Below are 18,512 nucleotides of genomic sequence, written 5' to 3' on the forward strand. Positions count from 1 at the left end.
TACCACTAATTAACACTTAACATATTTATTTCATGCGTATAAAAAGTAGGTAAAATTAAACAAGGCAACAAATCAGGACAAAAGAAAAAAAAGATGCGTATTTTTGTAATTTTTCATCTAACAAACGGGTCATGGTTTAAATTACGCATGACACATACATTTTTAATTCTTTTAGAGCGATGGTCGCGTAAAACAAAAATCACGTGCTCACACATACCAATACTGATTTAAGAAGAAAAAGAGCATGGAAATTCTGATCAATATGGAGGGGAATGATGTTCCAACAGCTAGTGAAATGTTTCGAGCTCAGGCTCATATCTACAAGCATACCTTCCATTTTGCAAATTCCATGGTTCTTCGTTGTGCTATTCAGCTAGGCATACCGGATATAATTCATAGTCATAAGCAACCAATGACTCTCTCTGAGTTAGTTTCAAAGCTGAAAATTCCTCCTGCAAAATCAAACGGTATTTATCGACTGATGCGCCTGTCACACCTCCTTTTTCCGCACCCGAGAGGGCGCAGGGGAGTTTTTTCCAATTAAAGGACAATCGAAACGGGATTTGTTTATTTATTTCAGAGTCGCCACTTGGGAGGTTTAGGGTGTCCCAAGTCACCAATTTTAATCCCGAATCGAGGAAAATAATGACTCTATATTGCAGTCTGCGTACCAGAAATCCGGATAAGGAATTCTGTTAACCCGGGAGAAGGTGTTAGGCATTCCCGAGTTCCGTGGTTCTAGCACGGTCGCTCAACTGTTATATTCGGCTTGATTATCTGATTTTATACAAGTGTGAACTTATGTGCAAAATTTAACTTTTAACCGCTTTATTATTATTGTTTTTACAAGAATGTGAACATCGCTTAAAATATATCTTTGGACTGTGTCACATGAAATGCACCCATAATCCGAAACATATTTTATTTGATGTTTTAGGATTTGGATTTGGGTCGCATGAAATGCACACCCGAGTTTGAGAAAATTAAATTATTAAAGACGCGCCTAAAGCAACTAGCGCATTATTATTTTGCGGAGGCCGTGAAATTCGCTAAACGACCCTCCTGAATTCTAAGTAATTTTAAACAAGTATTTACTGAGGGCCCCGCAATTTGCATTTTTTGTTTGTCGAGGCTCGTCTCATTCTATTTATTTAAAGGAATTTGCAACGTCATGGAAATGCATCTCAAACCACGTCACAATCAATGCACCCGTGATTAGAGACATATTTCGATTTCGTTGAGATTTGGATTTGGGTCACATAAATGTGCACCTGAGTTTTAGGGGGATAACATTATTAAAGGCGCACCTAAAGCAACTAGCGCATTATTATTTTTGGGGAGGGCCGTGAAATTTGTTAAACGGCCCATCCCGGAATCTAAGTATTTAATACATATATATTTTGTGAGGGCCCCGCAATTTGTCCCTTTTTATTTTTTTGCGAAGCTAGTCTCGTTTTTTTTTGTTTATTTATTTATTTGTTTTTGTTTACCCTTTTTATTTTTTTTTTATCTTTTATTTTTTAAAAAAAGGATGCCATTTTTACGCCTTTAACATTACTAAACCTTACGACTTCTTTACAACTAAAATCCCATGACTTGTTAGAAGTTTAATAAAAGGAGTTTAGTAAATGAGTGTTTCGGTAGTAGTAACAGCATGCACTAATACTATTTTTTCGAATGACCTAACCGAAGGAAAGGACGAACAGATTAACGTCAAACTTGTGTCATAGAACTACTACTACAACTAAATCAAATGACGTCAAGTAAACAATAATAACATAATACAAAAATGAACTAAAATGCATACGGTGAAACATAAGCAGAATCTCAATTGATATATTGCAACTTCAAACATTGAACGTAAAATTTCTTTAATCCAATACATAGAGTCTTACTAACCTGAATAAACAGAAATGCATAGAGCCATGGACCGAACCTCAACATCGACTTCAACGAACAAACTCGACGCGCCGGACCTCGACGAACAAAGACGACCTCGACGGAAACAGACAACTCGGACCAAGTCTGACCTGAGATTGTTGGTTGCTGCTGTATATTTTGACGCAGCAACTGGTTCGACAAATGCAACAAAAGGGGTCGTTTGGATGTGAGGAAGGAGGAGGCTATGGAGGGTCGTTTGGCTGGTGGTTTGGGCAGTGGTGCAGCAGCAATGGTGGACTGCGGGTTGCGACGAAGCAACAACAGTTGCTGCTTGGATGGAAGCTGGGTCGTGCTGGTTGTGTTGTGACGGAGAGGAAGTGGGTGTTCGGACGAGATGGTGGTGCGAGGAGGACGACGAGCGAAGCAGCGACGGGGCGGGATGGGTCGTTCGGTGAGTTGAAGAAGAAGACAATGGCTAGGGGTCCGGTGATGGTGTCGATGGAGGAGTTGGTCCGTGAGGGTGTCGGAAGGGATGGAGTGGTCGTTTGGATGGTGGTTATGGCGTTGTGGGGGTGGTGCGACTGGTTCGGACGTGAGGGAAGCTGGGAGGAGGAGGGGTGGTTGCCGGTGTTTGGTGGTGGCGGAAGGGATAGGGGAAGCTGGGGTTTAGGCATTGGAGGGGACGGTGGCAACGTAGGGGGGGCTGGGATCGTTTGCTTTGCAGTCGGGTTTTTTCTCTTTCTTCGTTTGAAGAAGAAAGAGGAACAGTAGCTTCCCTTCAATTTTTCAAAAAAAGTCCGTCCCTTTTTCCAGTCCAAGTCTCGTGCATTTGTATGGGTTTGCCTCAAAAAATGAGCCCCACGCGTGGTGGGGTTCGAGACTTATGTCCCCCACGCGTGGTGGGGTTCCCCATGTGTCCTGGACACGGTTTATTGTGGGCTAAGTCCGAAATTAGGCCTAAAACCGGGTAGTTTGAACCCGAATATTATTCTTTTGCCCGGACCCGAGAAATAGAAACACGTTGCTTAACTAGTCCTATGTAAGCAAAATAACTACCAAAAATAAGACTAGTATTTAAACAAAACTATATCTTTTTAAATATTTTTCAAGGTTTAAAATAGCTACAAAATATTAATAAAACTATTTTTTTGTAATTTTCGTTTTTAAATATTAAGATAAAATATGAGGTAATATTTTTGTATTTTTTCAAAGTTAAAAATGCCTATAAAACTTTAATAGAATTATTATTTTTGTATTTTTTCGAAATTATATAAGGTATAAAAATAAAGTGCAATTTTTGTATTTTTCAAGTTTATGAGAAATACATAAACTAAAATTTATATATATATTTTTTGAAATTTTCTTTTTGCAACGAAATAAAGTAAAAATAGTTAAAATAGCTATACTAGACCCAATTTCACATATTCACGCTAAAAATGTGAAAATTCTCGGGGAGGGTCAAAAATCACGTGCTTACAGCTGCCCCTCTTTGACTGGAAACACGAAGAGTTTTCCGACAAAGAACGACTAGACGTGTTTTTGACCCGACCATTACTTGGACGAACTACACTTAAGGAAAGGAAGGGAATGTGACCGAGCCCTGGTATCTGAGCTGCCTACATATCCTTGGTTATACAGGAATCAGGCCACGTGTAGTTCGGAAAAGAGAGAGATAGTGAAGTGTACCGAAGTGAAGAGCCGATCGAGGTGCCGTTCCGTTGAGGTTCCGGTCCGCGGTCCTGTCGTTACAACAAAAATGAAAACTGAAAAAGACTAACTAAGCCTATCAGCTACTAGTTACAAGGATTCCTATCTCTTAAGTCTTCTGAAACTTGGTCTTGAGTCTTGAATGGTGCTTCATACAGACTTTGGATTTGAACCTTGATACTTGCTAGTTGTAGGCGCTAGTTCTTGAGCAGATCACATCTGTTCTCCACTTCCGTGCTTCGGATTCATTCATTTTTCTCTTGTTCTCTTTCTTCTTCTTTTTTTTCTTTTTGTTTTTGTGACTAGCTTTTGTTGACCCTCTCAGACTGTTGACTCGCATTCTTGGGGCGAGATTCTTGTTGCTTCTATCTTGGATTGAGTGCTGGGGATTTTTGTTGTGGCTTTCTGCCTTCCAATGGGTTACGGCCTGACTTTGAACGATCCCGCTGTTCTGCAGGCGGACCCCTAACTTCTTCAATCTTTGACATATAACAATCTTTTGCTCTACAGGCAGGCCCCTGACAATCAAAACAAACAAAACAAACAAAATTTCCTAACCCAGTTTGCACTGGGAAGGTTTGTGAGTCGTTAGCAAAATCGTAGCCCACTGATACTACTGATGCAGTGCTGAGAGTGAACTAAATACTAGATTGGGATGTATTCCCTTGTTATACAGGTGGGCGCCTAACTTCAATGCTTGAAATGTAAGGACTAAAATGTATTCCTCTGTTATTATGGGCGGGCTCCCAATTTCGACACTTGAAAAGTAAAGACTGAAATGTATGCCTCTGTTATTATGGGCGGGCTCCCAACTTCAACACTTGAATAGTAAAGACTGAAAAGTATTCCACTCGTTATACAGGTGGGCGCCTGGATTCAAACACTTGCAATGAAAAAGACTAAAATGTATTCCTCTCGTTATACAGGTGGGCGCCTGGTTTCAACACTCTTTTTTTTCAAACGTTTTTCTTTTCTCTTTTTCTTCTTTTTTTCTTTTTTTTTTCAATCGTTGTTGTATTTGTTTTTTTTTTCAAATTCAAACGTTGTTTTTTTTTGTATCTTAGGAGAAAGATTCATCAGACTAAGATTTTTTGTTTTTGGTTATCTTAGGAGAAAGATTCATCAGACTAAGATTTGGATCCTAGGAGAAGGTTCATCAGACTAGGTCATTTTTGTTTTTGGTATCTCAGGAGAAAGATTCATCAGACTGAGATTTAGATCCTAGGAGAAGGTTCGTCAGACTAGGTCTCTATCTTAGGAGAAAAAATTCATCGGACTAAGATTTTGATCCTAGGAGAAGGTTCGTCAGACTAGGTCATTTTGTTTTTGGTATCTCAGGAGAAAGATTTATTAGACTGAGATTTTGATCCTAGGAGAAGGTTCGTCAGACTAGGTCTCTATCTTAGGAGAAAAATTCATCGGACTAAGATTTTTATCCTAGGAGAAGGTTTATCCGACTAGGTTTTTTCTTTGGTTATCTTAGGAGAAAAATTCATCGGACTAAGATTTTGATCCTAGGAGAAGGTTCATCAGACTAGGTCATTTTTTGTTTTTTTGTTATCTTAGGAGAAAGATTCATCAGACTAAGATTTGGATCCTAGGAGAAGGTTCATCAGACTAGGTCTCTATCTCAGGAGAAAAATTCATCAGACTAAGATTTCGATCCTAGGAGAAGGTTCGTCAGACTAGGTCTCTATCTTAGGAGAAAAATTCATCGGACTAAGATTTTGATCCTAGGAGAAGGTTCATCAGACTAGGTCTTTTCTTTTTGGTATCTTAGGAGAAAGATTCGTCAGACTAAGATTTTTTTGTTTTTGGGTATCTTAGGAGAAAGATTCATCAGACTAAGATTTTGATCCTAGGAGAAGGTTCGTCAGACTAGGTCTCTATCTTAGGAGAAAAATTCGTCAGACTAAGATTTTGATCCTAGGAGAAGGTTCATCAGACTAGGTCTTTTATTTTTCGGTTATCTTAGGAGAAAAATTCATCAGACTAAGATTTGATCCTAGGAGAAGGTTCGTCAGACTAGGTCTCTATCTTAGGAGAAAAATTCGTCAGACTAAGATTTTTTGTTTTTGGGTATCTTAAGCGAAAGATTCATCAGATTAAGATTTTGATCCTAGGAGAAGGTTCGTCAGACTAGGTCTCTATCTTAGGAGAAAAATTCATCGGACTAAGATTTTGATCCTAGGAGAAGGTTCATCAGACTAGGTCTTGTTTTTTGGTATCTTAGGAGAAAGATTCATCAGACTAAGATTTTGATCCTAGGAGAAGGTTCGTCAGACTAGGTCTCTATCTTAGGAGAAAAATTCATCGGACTAAGATTTTGATCCTAGGAGAAGGTTCATCAGACTAGGTCTTGTTTTTTGGTATCTTAGGAGAAAGATTCATCAGACTAAGATTTTTCTTTTTGTTTTTTTTTTATCTTTAACAACCACTTAGGAGGAAATGCATCTCCTACGGGTGAAACTGAAACTAAAACTTAGGAGGAAATGCGTCTCCTAGGGGGTACAACTTAAATTAGGAGAAAATGCGTCTCCTATGGGTAAAACATAAACTTAGGAGGAAATGCGTCTCCTATGGGTAAAACTAACTTAGGAGGAAATGCATCTCCTATGGGTAAGACTCAAACAAACTTAGTAGGAAATGCGTCTCCTAGGGGGTAAAACTTAAATTAGGAGGAAATGCGTCTCCTATGGGTAAAACTAAAACAACCTTAGGAGGAAATGCATCTCCTATGGGGTGAAACTAAAACAATCTTAGGAGGAAATGCATCTCCTATGGGTAAAACTCAAACTTAGGAGGAAATGCATCTCCTATGGGTGAAACTAAAATGAACTTAGGAGGAAATGCATCTCCTATGGGTAAAACTAAAACTTAGGAGGAAATGCATCTCCTATGGGTGCAACTAAAACGAACTTAGGAGGAAATGCATCTCCTATGGGTAGAACTCTAACTTAGGAGGAAATGCATCTCCTATGGGTGAAACTAAAATGAACTTAGGAGGAAATGTGTCTCCTATGGGTAAAACTCTAACGATTTCAAACTAGGAAGTGCGTCTCCTATTAATGAAACCTTCGCTTTCTCTTTTTTTTTTTTTGAATTATTTACTTACTTGTGTTGTCTTCCCTCGAAACTGTTGGGGATTATTTAGACGGGGATGACTTTCCTTTTCTTTTTCTTTTTCTCTTTTTTTTTTTTTTGTTTTTTCATAGCTTCTTCCTTCAAATACTACCTCCCTTGAGAGTCGTGTTGGACCCCTCGCCTGCTAGGGATAACACTGTTGAGGAATTATTCACTTACCTGTTTGGGGTGAAATGTTATCAGCTGGGGGTACCTGACTTCCAGAAAATTTTCTAAATGGAAGGAAAATTTTCTGCCCCAGTTTGATAATATCCTTTGTGGCATGCAGTTCTGGCATCAATGCCATTTCCTTTACCTGTTTCAAATCAAACAAAATTGTTAGTTTAAAACATGGTGGTTGGTTGTGATACCCCCAACGGGATGGCTTTTCCTCTTTTCTTTCCTTGCTTTGCGTTGCACAACTTTTTGGGGACGATTTTATTTGCTGGGTACAATCCCTTTCTGATGGGGATATCCCTCTTCTTTTGTGGCATAGCTCGGAAACTGGCATTTCCCCGACCTTTTAGTCTAGTATGGATTTCGCCAAATCATGCTCACTGCTTTCCTTGCTTTGTTCATGGGCCTTGGCCTTGAGGTTTATAACTTTTGATAAAGGCAACGGTATCCCTCTTGACGCTTGTCAATCCTTCTGTCAATTCCCTTTTGCTGGGGATATCTTTTTGACACTGGCCTCGCGTTTGTTCCCTGCTGACTACCACTTGGAAGTACTAGTCAGATCTCATTTTGGAAAGCTGATGGCCTATTTGAAGTCATTTCATACTTGTTTTGACCAGACAGACTCTATTGGGGATTTTTCTATGAAAGGAAAAAGATAAAAGGGAACAGAATAAAAAGACAAAGGAAAAAAAAACATGACTCTTTAACAAAGAAACTATAAATAAAAACCCTATCAAATGCAAATGCCGACTCTAATGGCCATGACATGCATATGGGGCCTATCTTTTACCGTCAATCCTCTTTCAAGATCTTCAATTGGCGATTCCCCATCTGATTCTCACTCTTATTCGACTTGTAGTGCCCGAAGGGTTTTCACTATCAAGACTCTCTCATTTTGGTTTTCTCTCAGCTTTTATCGCCTTATGGTGCCTGTGAAGGTTTTCACCAATAAGACTCTCTCATTTGTATCACTTTCCAGCTGGGAATTTGGAGTGTTGCCGGCATGACTCTTTTTGTTGGAGATTAGAGTCCTTTCTGTTGTGGAAACAGAATGTTATGTTCGCCGGTAAGAATCTTATTTGTCTGACTTGGCATCTTTTGAAGACTGGTCAGAAGGTCTTTCTTTGGACCGTAATGTGGGTTTTGGATAGGGCTAGAAAGAAAGGGTATTAAAGGCTCAAAAATGAATCGATTTTGGGTTATTAATTACAACCTTCGGAATTAGATTTATTTACAACAAACGCAACTTTTGCCCCAGTTTCTTGCTTGGGGATATTTTGATTGGGTTTTTTTTCATTTTTCAAAACTATGACCGAGCCGTGAAGCGCCTACGTATCCTCTTTGAGGAATCAGGTCAAACGTAGTTCCCAATTCCTCTTTTTCATTTGATTTTCTTTTTTTTTCTTTGTTATCAATTTCCTTTTCTTTTCTTTTTTCTCTTTTCGTTTTGTTGTTTTCTTTCCTTCTCTCTTTTTTTCTTTTTCTTCGTTGCTACTGATTTCGAACGAGGGGTATGAAAGAAAATAAATAAGGCTCAAAAGGGGTAACGAAGGATAAAGTGTTTGGGTAGCAGAACAAAATGCCTTCGTCATTCCAGTCTTCAAAACATGCCAAGTGCAAACAACACAATTAAACAATAGATTTATAGTCTCTTCCGATGGTGCCGGACTTGACAATTATATTCAACATCTGTTTGTTCACTTGTCACTTCTAAAACACCATTGGGCGACACTCTCATCCTCATTATTATGAACGACCCTCATGCCAATTTAGGCGAATCTTTCTTTAACGGTTTTCTTTGTGTTTAACTTGCCCCAGTTCCACATCACCCGGGTTCTTTATAATCTCAACCGTCCTTATTTCCTTTAAATGGTCTGATCGCCTTTCCAGGGTTTTATGATTAACTTTAAAGACTAGGCCCAAAGTGTGTGCGCATGTCATGTCCCTAGAATCGGCATTGAACGAAATGATAAAAGGACTAAACAAAAGACGACTGGAACTAACAAAAGACCGACTTTGTATTAGACTACCGGCGAAATGGTTTGAATAATAAAACAAACAAAACAACCAGAATAAAATCCTAACACAAACTGGACAAAATTTAAACAAACTGTTATGACAAAATGGAAAGATAAGAAGGTTTGACACAGGACAAAATCCCAATTACAACCTTAATAATCTGAACAACAGAAATGACCACAAAATAAGCCACCACAAGCTTCTCTCTTGCTGACCAAGGAACGAAGCGTCCTCCCACTTTATCAAAAAATTGGCATCTTAGCCACTGAGCTTTGCATCAATACTGCCAAGACTATTACCCGCTTCAACATCGTCACCCTCTGTCAACAAGTTCTCAATAGGGTTCGAGTGCTCCATGTCACTGTTATTGATCACAATCCGCCCTTCTTGGATCATTCTTTCTATTTCTCTTTTCAAATCCCGACAGCTTTCAACATTGTGCCCCTGGACATTGGAATGGTATTCACACCTTTTAGAAGGGTCAAAGCTTCTTGCACGTGGGTCCACACGATTTGGAGGAATAGGTGCAATCATGTCATGATTCTTTAATTTCTCAAATAAGCTTTCATAGGACTCTCCTATTGGTGTAAAATTATCTTTCAACCTTTGTTCCCCTTTATACCACTGGCTTGGCTGTGGGATATAGGGCATCTGAAAATTTTGTGGAGACTTCTGGAGATTTTGTGATGCTCGTGCTCGCCTCTTGGGGTGTTCTGGTGGCTGGACAACATACTGAGGTGGAGCGACAGAGTATTGAGCGCCCTGAGGTGGATAATACTGCTCAGGGGAGCCGTAGAAAATCTGAGGAGGCTGCTCATACCTTCGAGATGTACTCCTGGGACCTCTTCTAGACCCTGATGTCATCATAATTTCTTCAATCTCCTCATTTGTGCGGCTAAGATTATCTGACTCAACCCGGACAGCCTGAGTTGCGGCCTTAAGAACAGCTTGACTTATAATTTTGCCTGTCTCAAGACCATTCTCTACCATTTCTCCAATTTTGATTGCTTCCGAGAAGGTTTTGCCAACTGCGGACACCATGTTTTGAAAGTAATCTGGCTCTTGCGCTTGAAGGAAGACAGTAATTAGCTCGTGGTCATCCATGGGTGGCTTAACTCGAGCTGCTTGCTCTCTCCATTTTATGGCATATTCCCTGAAACTTTCACTTGGTTTCTTCTGCAGGTTTGAAAGGGACATGCGGTTTGGGGGAATGTCGATGTTGTATTGGAACTGTCTGACAAAGGCCTGTGCCATGTCATCCCAGACATACCAGCGAGACGTGTCTTGATCCATAAACCATTCGGAGGATACTCCCGTAAGGCTTTCCACAAAATAAGCCATCAATAATTTTTCATTTCTTCCTGCCCCTCTCAGTTGATTGCAATATCTTTTCAGGTGGGCTATGGGATCTCCATGTCCATCGTACTTTTCAAATTTTGGAGTCTTGAAACCAGGCGGCAAGTGGACATCGGGGAACATACATAGATCTTTGAAGGCAACACTCTTTTGGCCTGCCAACCCTTGCATGTTTTCCAACCATTGTTCTAAGCTTTTCACTCTTCGGGTCATTTCTTCCTGTACCTTCTTTCGGGCAGGCTTCTCAGTTTTTGCAGCAAGATCAAACGAGTACGAGTGGTACTCAGGAGAGTGGTACTGCTCTTGTTGTGTCGCAAATTGTGACTCATGACGAGGAACCTTCCCACTCTGAGTCTCTGGAGCACTTGTAACAGCTTCGACGTTAGTTGTCATTTTTCTTTGAGGCACAAACCAACCACCTCAATTTTCTTCACAATTCAAAACCAAATATGTTAGAATGGACTCAGTCGGTCCTTATTATTATCAATATATATATATATATATTTATTTATTTACCTTTGTTTTTCTTTTCCTTTTTTTTCGATGTTTTTCTTTCTTTTTTCCAAAAAATTTTTCTTTCGCTTTTTTTTCGATGTTTTTCTTTCTTTTTTTCAAAAAAAAATTTTCTTTCGCTTTTTCCTTCTTTTTTCATTCTCTTTTTCATTTCTTGTTGTGGTCGAATCTTATGGAGATTGCCTACGTATCATGACCCCGCATGAATCAGACCTTGCGTAGTTCGTGCCAATAAAATAAACAATAATGAACATTTTTTCTTTTCACTTTCATATTAAAACAAACTGGGTTTCAAAGGTTTAAAGATGACCTACAAACTTGAAAATCAAACAACCCGCCTATTTTAATCAAAAGGTTGACAAACTTCAAAAACAAAAGGCTAGCTCCCTTTCTCTGTTCAACAAATGCAACCAAACGGTTATTTTTGCAAATGTGGCCCCTTCCAAATTTCACATGAATTTTGAGGCCGGGGAGGATTATTTGTGACACTTTACAAACTTGTCCGTTCTTTTACGAAAATAACCTTTCGACAACTGACAGATACTCTAAGGCTACTTCGGCAAGAATGGTTTAAGACGCGGCCGAAACTGGCTCGGCTTATTTTATTTTTTCATATTTTTTTTGACTAAACATCCAAACGGCATTCACCCGACCGTTGACTCTTTGTTTTTTTTTTCAAATTATGATAAAAAAACTTGGTGTTGCAAAACAAGGCCCTTAAGCGTCTCGGGGACGAAGCTTTCTTAAGGCTGTGTGGGTCCATATCTCAAAATGACCCAAAGGTGCCTGTTTATGCCAAGTCAGCCTTCCGGCGTCCCTTTCGGGAACATTCGGCTATTTATGACAAAACAGCATCACCTGACTTATTTATAACTCTTTTTTCATTGTTTTTCAAATTAGAAAAGTCAATATTGCAAACACGGCCTTTCAACGTCTCGGGGACGAAGATTTTTAGGCTGTGGGGGTCAACTGGACCAAGTCTTAAAATGACCCAAAAGTGGCTGTTTATGCAAAGTCAGCCTTCCGGCGTCCCTTTCGGGAACATTCGGCTATGTCTTGATAAAACAGTGTCATCCGACTTCTTTATGAAATTTGACATATATTTTTTGCTATTTTTTGTAAAAGGGGAAGTTGGACATCACCTGACTTATTTATGACTAAAAACTTGACATGTTTTTTTTTATTATTATTTGTTATTTGTTTTTGGGTTTTTAGCAAAAAGGGGGTTGGACCCGATGAGTGTTGCTTACGTATCTCACATCCGGTGAGAATCAAACCCGCGTAATTCGGGCGAATAAACTATTTTTGAGAGGACCCTTTTCCGTTTTCTATATTTTTTTTGTTTTTATTATTTTTCCCACAACAATCAAATAGACTATTATTTTTCATTCATAACAAACAAACAAATTAACGAAAAACATAAAACATTCCTTCTTCTTCTTCTTTTTTTTTTTTTTTGAGAAGGTGGGGTTGGACCCGATGAGGGTTGCCTACGTATCTCACATCCGGTGAGAATCAAACCCGCGTAGTTCGGGCAAATAAGAATAAGTAGGCAAATAATAATAAGCAGATGAACTAACTTTTTTTGAATTTTCGTTTAAAAGAACTACTTTAAAAGAAGCAAGGAAATATTATTTTTGATTGATTTTCCTTTTAAAAGAAAGACTAATATTTTTTGAATTTTCGTTTTTTTTTTATTCTAAAGAAAAGAAGAAAATATTTTTCAGAATTCTACCTTTACTAGAAATGCTCCTAAAAATGTTTTTTTTTTTTTTGAATTTTCTTTTCAATTTCTGAAAGACGAATCAAAATATTTTTGGATTTTTTTTTTATTATTATATATTTTTGTTATTTTTTATTTTATTCTATTTTTTAAAGAAACAACTAGAAAGACTTTCTAAAGAAGTCAATAATGGAAAATATTTTTGGATTATTTGTTTTGAAAATTGGGATTCTAAAAACTTTTGGTAAGACAAATGTTCTTGCAACAGATAAAGATATATATATACATATAAAGAAAAACTTTTTGGATTATATATATATATATATTTGCAACAAATAATAAAACTACTTTCAACGCCCAACTCTTTTTATTTTATTATTTTTATTTTTATTTTGACATTTTCATAAACAGATAAATAAATAAAAACCCATTTTAAAACAAAACCTTTTTTTTTATTTTCATTTTTATGGCAAAACAAACTATTTTCTTTTCTATATTTTTTTTAAAAAAAAAAACAAGACAGAACAATGGTGATTTTTTCTCGATTTTTCCTTTGCTTTTAATATAACACACTAACAAGACATTTTTCATTTTCAAAATTTCGGCAGAGTTTCGACTCTACTCGGACTTCTATGCTGTTATTTTCTCCTTTTTCATGATTTTTTATATGTGGAAAATGCTGACAACATACAAAATCTTTTTGAATTTTCATGCTTTGTTTTATTTGTAATTTTTTTTTATTTATATTTATTATTTCTTTAAAAAATGTGGCATGGGAGACATAATGATTTCCAAGACTTCTTGGATTCCGCGAATGCTCCCCATGCGCTTTTCCCAACATATGAAGCGTGGGGGACATATGGGAATTCCAAGACTTCTTGGATTCCACAAATGTTCCTCATGTGCTTTCCCAAAAAGCAAGCGTGGGGGACATAGGGAATTCCAAGGCTTCTTGGATTCCACAAATGTTCCCCATGCTTTGATTAAAATAACATCATGCTGGAAATGACCAAATGACCCATACGCCCTTGACTAAATACAACATGTAGCACATAGGATGCCGAAGACGGTCTATTATTTTCAGGTTGTTTGTCCTAGACGGACCCAACCCCTGTGTTGAGTCCCCTAAGTCAAATGCACATGATGCAAATAAACGTTCCTACTAGGGATCCGGCATGAGGCTTTGTTATACTAAGTTTTAAAACCTAGGTGTTTGTTCTAGACCTGGCTTACCCGAGCGGACAACTCGATCCAAGGATGGGAGCTGTGTACCGGTAACCAAAAGGCCATCCGATTTTGCAACTCCTCCGAATCCTCGTTCTATTTTGGGCATATGACACTAACAGAAAGAAGCCACGACCAGCGTGCGCTCCTCAAGAGAGAAGAGAAGGGTTTCGGCACAGTTTATATGTACAGTTCAAACAATATCAAAGCAGTAAAAGCAGCATTTAGCACATTAGGCTCAAAACATGTAATAAAATCAGATAATAAATAAAGCCAAATAATAACAATTACACTAAGCTCGAATTCTTAACCCTGAACCAGTGGTTCTGGGTTTATAATCCCCAGCAGAGTCGCCAGAGCTGTCACACCTCCTTTTTCCGCACCCGAGAGGGCGCAGGGGAGTTTTTCCAATTAAAGGACAATCGAAACGGGATTTGTTTATTTATTTCAGAGTCGCCACTTGGGAGGTTTAGGGTGTCCCAAGTCACCAATTTTAATCCCGAATCGAGGAAAATAATGACTCTATATTACAGTCTGCGTACCAGAAATCCGGATAAGGAATTCTGTTAACCCGGGAGAAGGTGTTAGGCATTCCCGAGTTCCGTGGTTCTAGCACGGTCGCTCAACTGTTATATTCGGCTTGATTATCTGATTTTATACAAGTGTGAACTTATGTGCAAAATTTAACTTTTAACCGCTTTATTATTATTGTTTTTACAAGAATGTGAACATCGCTTAAAATATATCTTTGGACTGTGTCACATGAAATGCACCCACAATCCGAAACATATTTTATTTGATGTTTTAGGATTTGGATTTGGGTCGCATGAAATGCACACCCGAGTTTGAGAAAATTAAATTATTAAAGACGCGCCTAAAGCAACTAGCGCATTATTATTTTGCGGAGGCCGTGAAATTCGCTAAACGACCCTCCTGAATTCTAAGTAATTTTAAACAAGTATTTACTGAGGGCCCCGCAATTTGCATTTTTTGTTTGTCGAGGCTCGTCTCATTCTATTTATTTAAAGGAATTTGCAACGTCATGGAAATGCATCTCAAACCACGTCACAATCAATGCACCCGTGATTAGAGACATATTTCGATTTCGTTGAGATTTGGATTTGGGTCACATAAATGTGCACCCGAGTTTTAGGGGGATAACATTATTAAAGGCGCGCCTAAAGCAACTAGCGCATTATTATTTTTGGGGAGGGCCGTGAAATTTGTTAAACGGCTCATCCCGGAATCTAAGTATTTAATACATATATATTTTGTGAGGGCCCCGCAATTTGTCCCTTTTTATTTTTTTGCGAAGCTAGTCTCGTTTTTTTTGTTTATTTATTTATTTGTTTTTGTTTACCCTTTTTTATTATTTTTTTATCTTTTATTTTTTAAAAAAGGATGCCATTTTTACGCCTTTAACATTACTAAACCTTACGACTTCTTTACAACTAAAATCCCATGACTTGTTAGAAGTTTAATAAAAGGAGTTTAGTAAATGAGTGTTTCGGTAGTAGTAACAGCATGCACTAATACTATTTTTTCGAATGACCTAACCGAAGGAAAGGACGAACAGATTAACGTCAAACTTGTGTCATAGAACTACTACTACAACTAAATCAAATGACGTCAAGTAAACAATAATAACATAATACAAAAATGAACTAAAATGCATACGGTGAAACATAAGCAGAATCTCAATTGATATATTGCAACTTCAAACATTGAACGTAAAATTTCTTTAATCCAATACATAGAGGCTTACTAACCTGAATAAACAGAAATGCATAGAGCCATGGACCGAACCTCAACATCGACTTCAACGAACAAACTCGACGCGCCGGACCTCGACGAACAAAGACGACCTCGACGGAAACAGACAACTCGGACCAAGTCTGACCTGAGATTGTTGGTTGCTGCTGTATATTTTGACGCAGCAACTGGTTCGACAAATGCAACAAAAGGGGTCGTTTGGATGTGAGGAAGGAGGAGGCTATGGAGGGTCGTTTGGCTGGTGGTTTGGGCAGTGGTGCAGCAACAATGGTGGACTACGGGTTGCGACGAAGCAACAACAGTTGCTGCTTGGATGGAAGCTGGGTCATGCTGGTTGTGTTGTGACGGAGAGGAAGTGGGTGTTCGGACGAGATGGTGGTGCGAGGAGGACGACGAGCGAAGCAGCGACGGGGCTAAATGGGTCGTTCGGTGAGTTGAAGAAGAAGACGATGGCTAGGGGTCCAATGATGGTGTCGATGGAGGAGTTGGTCCGTGAGGGTGTCGGAAGGGATGGAGTGGTCGTTTGGATGGTGGTTATGGCGTTGTGGGGGTGGTGCGACTGGTTCGGACGTGAGGGAAGCTGGGAGGAGGAGGGGTGGTTGCCGGTGTTTGGTGGTGGCGGAAGGGATAGGGGAAGCTGGGGTTTAGGCGTTGGAGGGGACGGTGGCAACGTAGGGGGAGCTGGGATCGTTTGCTTTGCAGTCGGGTTTTTTCTCTTTCTTCGTTTGAAGAAGAAAGAGGAACAGTAGCTTCCCTTCAATTTTTCAAAAAAAGTCCGTCCCTTTTTCCAGTCCAAGTCTCGTGCATTTGTATGGGTTTGCCTCAAAAAATGAGCCCCACGCGTGGTGGGGTTCGAGACTTATATCCCCCACGCGTGGTGGGGTTCCCCATGTGTCCTGGACACGGTTTATTGTGGGCTAAGTCCGAAATTAGGCCTAAAACCGGGTAGTTTGAACCCGAATATTATTCTTTTGCCCGGACCCGAGAAATAGAAACACGTTGCTTAACTAGTCCTATGTAAGCAAAATAACTACCAAAAATAAGACTAGTATTTAAACAAAACTATATCTTTTTAAATATTTTTCAAGGTTTAAAATAGCTACAAAATATTAATAAAACTATTTTTTTGTAATTTTCGTTTTTAAATATTAAGATAAAATATGAGGTAATATTTTTGTATTTTTTCAAAGTTAAAAATGCCTATAAAACTTTAATAGAATTATTATTTTTGTATTTTTTCGAAATTATATAAGGTATAAAAATAAAGTGCAATTTTTGTATTTTTCAAGTTTATGAGAAATACATAAACTAAAATTTATATATATATTTTTTGAAATTTTCTTTTTGCAACGAAATAAAGTAAAAATAGTTAAAATAGCTATACTAGACCCAATTTCACATATTCACGCTAAAAATGTGAAAATTCTCGGGGAGGGTCAAAAATCACGTGCTTACAGTCATGGCTCTCAGGTAAGTAGCCCAAGCTTTCTTTAGACCAAATGGAATCATCTTGTAGCATTACACCCCCATCTAAGCTGCTTTTGAAGAGTGAAATCCCAAATCTGTCTCCTTTTGTTAGAGCATTGGTAGATCCAGTTATGGTGATTCCATGGCAGTGTTTGGGAGATTGGTTTCTTGGAAATGAAGCCACCTCATTTGAAACAGTATATGGTGCACCCATGTGGGAATATTGTGATCAAAATCCAAGATACAACAAAGCTTTCAATGAAGCAATGTCTAGTGATTCCGAAATGACGAGTTTGGTAGTGAAGGACTGCAGAGAAATTTTTGAAGAGCTAGATTCCTTGGTTGATGTTGGAGGAGGCACTGGTGTTATGGCTAAGACTATTTTGGGTGCATTTCCTCGTATAAAATGCACTGTCTTAGACCTCCTTCATGTTGTTGCTAATATGCCAGAGATAGAAAATTTGAAATATGTGGGAGGTGACATGTTTCAGTCAATTCCCCCTGCTGATGCCTTTTTGTTTAAGGTAAGAAGCTGCTACTTTTGTTTTATGTTTTTTTTGTTTGTTTAACAATTGAGATATACTACGTCTGATCTCTAAGTCCGAGAATAGTAATCTTGGGTGGCTCATCACCTATAGCAATTACATAATGTTAATTTATGTTCCACACGGCCAAGGAAGCATCAGTTTTTAATTTTGTGAAACACAGGGACATTTACACATCTCTCTGTATATATAAAAGAGACTATTTACACAAGGTAATAGAAGAAAATTTTATGTAAATTTAGACCCCTAATGTAATATTTATTTTCTCCATATTTAACAAATTTCATGCCTTAGTGTTCCTGATTTCGGTCCTAACATATAGGTCATGGCCCATGGGATGTAATGTTTACAAAGGGTGATCTGTTTAATTCAGTTATTATTCATTTCTTGCTAGAAGCGAAAAAAATAGGCTATTGGAATCCCCTCTCTGATGTCCTCTTGTATGCTTTGTCACTCATGTCAAAGTGCCAATGTCTAACAAAACATTTTTAGAAAATTTGTCATATGGTTGAGAAAAGATGACTTCTAATTTGCAGATGATTATGCATGATTGGAGTGATGAGTATTGTGTGAAGATGCTAAAGAGATGTAGAGAAGCTATTTGTTTTCCAAGAAAATATTTTCTTGAAAAACATTTTCCACGGAAAACATTTTCTGTTATACCAAACACACCCTTAACTTGGGTAGTATTTGATATTTGGAATTAGTACTTGAGGAAGTTTAAAAGAAAAACAGAAAGCAAATACAGAGATGGATAGTTAAAAACAAACAAAAGGGCAGAACCTTTCCCTGAGTGATGGCTTAAAGGAAGAAAAAAAAAAGCGGATAATTCAATGCTAAAAGACAGGAAATTGAAGTCCTAGGATAAACATGAGAATAAGCTTAGAGCTGACATTTGAATGTCACACCTATTAAGCCAACAATGAACGTTATGACAAAGAAAAGAGTGTGTTGTCACAATTCTGAGCATGCCATCACCAATCCTAGTTCTATACATAAAGATA

General features: G+C 38.2%; 1 pseudogene; it reads left to right on the forward strand.

The window, feature by feature from the left end:
- The first annotated feature begins 244 nt into the window (after positions 1–244).
- On the forward strand, positions 245–17,555 carry LOC107769868 (trans-resveratrol di-O-methyltransferase-like; annotated as a pseudogene).
- Positions 17,556–18,512: the final 957 nt, after the last annotated feature.

This window comes from Nicotiana tabacum, chromosome 3, assembly GCF_000715075.1.
Source record: "Nicotiana tabacum cultivar K326 chromosome 3, ASM71507v2, whole genome shotgun sequence".
NCBI lineage: Eukaryota > Viridiplantae > Streptophyta > Magnoliopsida > Solanales > Solanaceae > Nicotiana > Nicotiana tabacum.